We start from the raw sequence: 5,588 nt of genomic DNA, 5'->3' as shown, positions 1-5,588 counted from the left end.
AAGAAGGATTGAAGGGAGGGGAAGGGAATGGGAAAAAAAGAAGAATTAAGACTTATTATGTACAGATACAAATTCTCTATGATGATCATTACACATGGAAAATATGTACTAATAACAATAAATATTAAAAAAAGAGCCAAGAATGGCTAGGAGATAGTTTCAATGTAAATTTATGATACTATTGAGATTTTTAGGAATAGTTTTAAAAACACATACAAAACATAAATATTGCAGTCCTTAAAAAAATTATAGACGTTCTCTCCCGGCTGGGGGAAGACGGTGGGGCCATGGCTTCCTGCAGACAGAGCCTGCAGAGCAGCTGAGGGGGGAGGGCGCCCTGCCGCACCCTCCCCGGGGGCCTGAGGCTGTCAGCCTGGCCTTCTCCGTGCTGCCGCCGCCACTGCTGGCTGAGGAGGAGCAATGAGGTGGTTCAACACCTGTCAGCTCTCCAGCTTGGCCAAGCAGGCCCTGTCCCAGGCCCAGAAGTCCATCGACAGAGTCCTGGACATCCAGGAGGAGGAACCGAGTGCTTGGGTGGAGACCATTCCCTATGAAGAACCCGGTAAGGGGTGGGGGCGGGCACCCTGGGCCCAACAGGCTTCCTTCGGAGTACACAGGCCTAGTGGTTGAGTGGGCCTCCCCCGCTTTTTCCCAGATGCTGCTCTAGTTTCCAAGTTGGTTTTTTGCAGCTTGCCTACAGGAAAACTCAACCCCACGGTCCCCTTTGCCTTTGGTCTTGGGTGCGTGTCCTGCTGACTTGAGAGGACATGGCTCCAATTTGCTGATCTTGTCGCCAGCCTCATTTTCAACTGTCCCAAGCCCATTCATTCTTGAACCTCGAGTTGCTGCTCTGTGGAATACTAAGTCTGAAGAATAAGTTCCTCTGTCAGTGGAGGATGGGATACTTCAACCTGGGGGTTGAAATCAAACACTGAACCTCAGAGTCCACCAACAGCCTCTCCTAAAGCAATTACAAAGCCAGTTCAGAGGATTGTAGTAGATGAACCTGAAAACTTCTTCAGTGCCTTTCTCTCTTCAACAGATGTCCAGACCATTCAGAAGAGTCCAGTGGTATCAAAGCCTCCAGCTAAATCACAATGTCCAGAAGAAGTGAAAAGCACCTTACACGAGTCTTTACACAGTGTACAGTCAAAAACTACTGGAACAACTGAAACAAAAGTGAAGGACTCTGTGTGTTTCAGAGCAAAGTCTGGCAGTAGATACTCTATCACCTAAAACTGAAGGCCAGCATGAAGAAACTTAATAAAGAACCTTAAAGGAAGGTGCCATCTATACATTTGAAAGTATCCGAAAGCACAACTAATGTAAAGACAACTATGGAAACTGTATCTGCTGTTTCTACACACTCTCTCACAGCAGAAATCAAGGTTGTAGCTTTGGAACCTAAGGAACAAAAACATAAAGACAGACAGAGCAATACTCCTTCTCCTCCTGTTAGTACCTTCTCATCAGGTACTTCTACCACCAGTGATATTGAAGTTTTAGATCACGAGAGTGTTATAAGTGAGAGCTCAGCGAGTTCAAGGCAAGAGACTACAGATGCAAAATCAAGTCTTCACCTGATGCAGACATCTTTCCAGCTTCTCTCTGCATCTGCTTGCCCTGAATATAATCATTTAGATGAGTTCCAGAAACCAAGCGAGAGCTGCGGCTCATCTGATGATTTTGAAAGAATAGACTCATTTAGTGTACAGTCATTAGAGCTGGAGTGTAAGTGAAATCAATTCAGTTGATGAACTGCCAGGCAAGGGCTTTAGTGCCTATCATAGTTAATCCTTCAACCCCAAAGACTAAAGTAGTTGAATCTATTGAAGGAAAACCTGAACAATAAGTAAATGAAACATTAAGTATACCTGCTGAAGAAGCAGAAATGGAAGAAAGTGGGCGAAGTGCAACTCCTGTTAACTGTGAGCAGCCAAATACCTTGGTTTCTTCTACTCCTATGAATGAAGGACATGCTGTCTTGGACAAGGTGGTACAGCACTGTGAAGCTGCTGAAAGTCCACCAGAAGCACTCTGTGAGAAGGAAGATGTTTGTAAGACATTTGAACTTCTGAATGGGAAACTGGAAAGAAGGGAGGTTCAGTTATTATCTTTTAGTAAAGAAAAAGCACTTTTAGAAGAAGCTTATGAAAACCTAAAAGACGAAATGTTCAGAGTGAAAGAAGAAAGCAGTAGCATTTCTTCCTTGAAAGATGAGTTTACCCAAAGGATTGCAGAAGCAGAAAAGAAAGTTCAGCTAGCCTGCAAAGGGAAAGATGCTGCTAAAAAGGAAATCAAAACTATAAAAGAAGAACTTGCCATTAGATTAAATAGTAGTGAAATTGCAGATCTTTTGAAAGAGAAAGATGAACAGATTCAAGGACTAATGGAAGAGGGCGAAAAACTTTCAAAGCAGCAGCTACATAACTCTAATGTCATTAAGAAACTGAGAACTAAAGACAAAGACAATGAAAATATTATTGGAAAACTGAACAAAAAAGCTAAAGAGCTAGAAGAGGAGTTACAGCATTTAAAACAGGTCCTTGATGGCAAAGAAGAGGTTGAGGAGTAACATAGAGAAAATATTAAAAAACTAAATTCTGTGGTAGATCATCAAGAGAAAGATCTTGGTCGACTTCAGGTAGACATGGATGAACTCGAAGAAAAGAACCAAAGTATTCAGGCTGCCCTGGATAGTGCATACAAAGAACTTACTGATCTTCACAAAGCCAGTGCTGCAAAGGATAAGGCACAGGAAGCAGCTCTGAGTCATGACATGAAAGCTAAAGAAGAACTTTCAGCAGTAGGAGAGAAAGGCCAAGAAGAAGCCCACCAGGAGCAAGAAACATTAGGAATTCAAGTAGGAGACCTTAGACTAGCACTGCAATGTTCAGAACAAGCAGCTGCCAGAAAAGAGGATTATCTGGGACATGAGATCAGTGAACTTCAGCAGACTCCAGGAAGCAGAGAATTGGAATCAAGAACTGAGCCAAAGTGTTTCATCAACAAGACCATTGCTTAGACAAATAGAAAATTTGCAAGCAACCCTAGGGTCCCAGACACCATTGTGGGAGAAGTTGGAGAAACATCTTTCTGATAGGCTTGGTGAGTCCCAGACCTTATTGGCAACAGCAGTTGAAAGAGAACATGCAGCTACAGAAGAACTCCTTGCCAACAAAATCCAGATGTTTTCCATGGAATCACAGAATTCTTTCTTGAGATAGGAAAACAGTAGACTTCAGGCCCAGCTAGAATCAGAGAAAAATAAGCTAAGAAAACTGGAGGATGACAATAATTGGTACCAGGTTGAATTAGAAAACCTAAAAGATGAATATGTAAGAACACTTGAAGAGACAAGGAAAGAACAGACATTGTTGAGTAGTCAAGTAGGAATGGGAAAAATGAAAGTTGAACAAGAGAGGAAGAAAGCCATTTTCACTCAAGAAGCAATAAAAGAAAAGGAACTCAAGCCATTTTCTGTTTCTAGTACTCCCACCTTGTCATGCTCGAGTTCAATAAGTGGAGTTGATATGGCAGAGCTACAAACATCTTTTCTGTCTCAGGATGAGTCTCATAATCATTCATTTGGAACAATGTCTGCATCAGTGAGTGGTAGCAATCTTTATGATGCTGTAAGGATGCAAGCAGGGTCAAGTGTTATTGAAAATCTGCAGTCTCAGCTAAAGCTAAGGGAAGGGGAAATTGCACATTTACAGCTGGAAATTGGTAATCTAGAAAAAACTCGATTAATGATGGCTGAAGAGCTAGTTAAATTAAAAAATCAAAATGATGAACTTGAAGAAAAAGTGAAGGAGATACCTAAACTTCGAATTCAGCTAAGAGATTTGGATCAAAGGTACAACACTATTTTGCAGATGTATGGAGAAAAAGCAGAAGCAGAAGAACTTCGATTAGATCTTGAAGAAGTAAAAAATACGTATAAGACACAAATAGATGAACTTTTTTTCTTTACATAGTTCTTTATTTTATTTTATTTTATTTTTTTACTTAAATTCTTTTATTGGTACATTTTAGGTATACAACACATTTACATTTCTCATTGGGAATTGCACCTTTACATGATGCATCTTGGTTCTTATTTTTTCCCCATTCCTAGCCCTCCCTTCACCCCCTCCACCCTTCCCTATTTACAAAGACTTTATTTCCTTTTTCTCCATTTCTCAGCATTTTTCCTTTCCCTTCTTTCCTTTCCCTTGCCCCTCCCACTACCCCTACCCCTACCCCTTTGGACATTTTCTTCCTATTTTGCATTATCGATTATTCATTCTAATCATTGGTACATATTAGGTATACAATATAGTGACATTCATCATTGGAAATTTGCACCTTTACATAATCTCTCTTGGTTCTTATTTTTCACCCTTGCCCAGCCCTCCCTTCAACCCCTCCATTCCTCCCTATTGACAAAGATTTTGTTCCTGTTTTTCCATTTTCTCTTATTAATTCCATACCCTTCTTTCCTTTCCTGTAACCCTCCTGCTTCCTTCCCCTTTGCCCCTTTTCTTCCTATTTCACATTACCTATTATACATTTTAGCCCTTATTTACACTTTCAGTTTCTCACACCAGAGAAACTATTTGGAATTTATTCATGTGTGTCCTATTTATTTCACTTAAGAGTATCGCCTCAATGTGCATCCATTTAGCTATAAATGTCTCTAATTTCTCATGTTTTATGGCTGAGCAGTACTCCATTTTATTTTTTTATTTTTAATTTTTTTTGTATTAAATTCTTTTATTGGTACATTGTAGGTATACAACACAATTACATTTCTCATTGGGAATTGTTTATATGATACACCTAGGTTCTTATTTTTTCCCCATTCCTAGCCCTCCCTTCACCCCCTCCACCCTTCCCTATTTACAAAGACTTTATTTCCATTTTTGCCATTTCTCTTCATTTGTTCTTTCCCTTCTTTCCTTTCCCCTGCCCCTCCCACTACCCCTACCCCTTTGGACCTTTTCTTCCTATTTTACATTATCGATTATTCATTCTAACCATTGGTACATTTTAGGTATACAATATAATGACATTCATCATTGGAAATTTGCACCTTTACATAGTCTCTCTTGGTTCTTATTTTTCACCCTTGCCAAGCCCTCCCTTCAACCCCTCCATTCCTCCCTATTTACAAAGATTTTGTTCCTATTTTTCCGTTTTCTCATATTAATCCCATTCCCTTCTATCCTTTCCCCTAGCCCTCCCACTTCCTTCCCCTTTGCCCCTTTTCTTCCTATTTCACATTACCTATTATACATTTTAGTCCTTATTTACACTTTCAGTTTCTCACACCAGAGAAACTATTCGGTATTTACACGTGTATCCTATTTATTTCACTTAAGAGTATTGCCTCAATATGCAACCACTTAGCTATAAATGTCTCTAATTTCTCATTTTTTATGGCTGAGTAGTACTCCATTTTATTAAAAACCCACATTTTCTTTATCCAGTCTCCAGTTGATGGGCATTTGGGCTGTTTCCAAGTTTTAGCTATTACAAACTGTGATGCTATGAACATGGGTGCACATATATCACTGTGGTATGATTCTTTTAATTCTTTGGGG

At 40.0% G+C, this 5,588-nt stretch overlaps 1 pseudogene; it reads left to right on the top strand.

The window, feature by feature from the left end:
- The first annotated feature begins 417 nt into the window (after window positions 1–417).
- Window positions 418–4,115, top strand: LOC101700973 (TATA element modulatory factor-like; annotated as a pseudogene).
- The last annotated feature ends 1,473 nt before the right edge of the window (window positions 4,116–5,588 follow it).

Source organism: Heterocephalus glaber, unplaced genomic scaffold (assembly GCF_053883595.1).
Source record: "Heterocephalus glaber isolate CG9 unplaced genomic scaffold, H.glaber_assembly_v1.0 deba00001553, whole genome shotgun sequence".
NCBI lineage: Eukaryota > Metazoa > Chordata > Mammalia > Rodentia > Bathyergidae > Heterocephalus > Heterocephalus glaber.
This window is presented reverse-complemented; position numbering and strand designations above follow the sequence as displayed.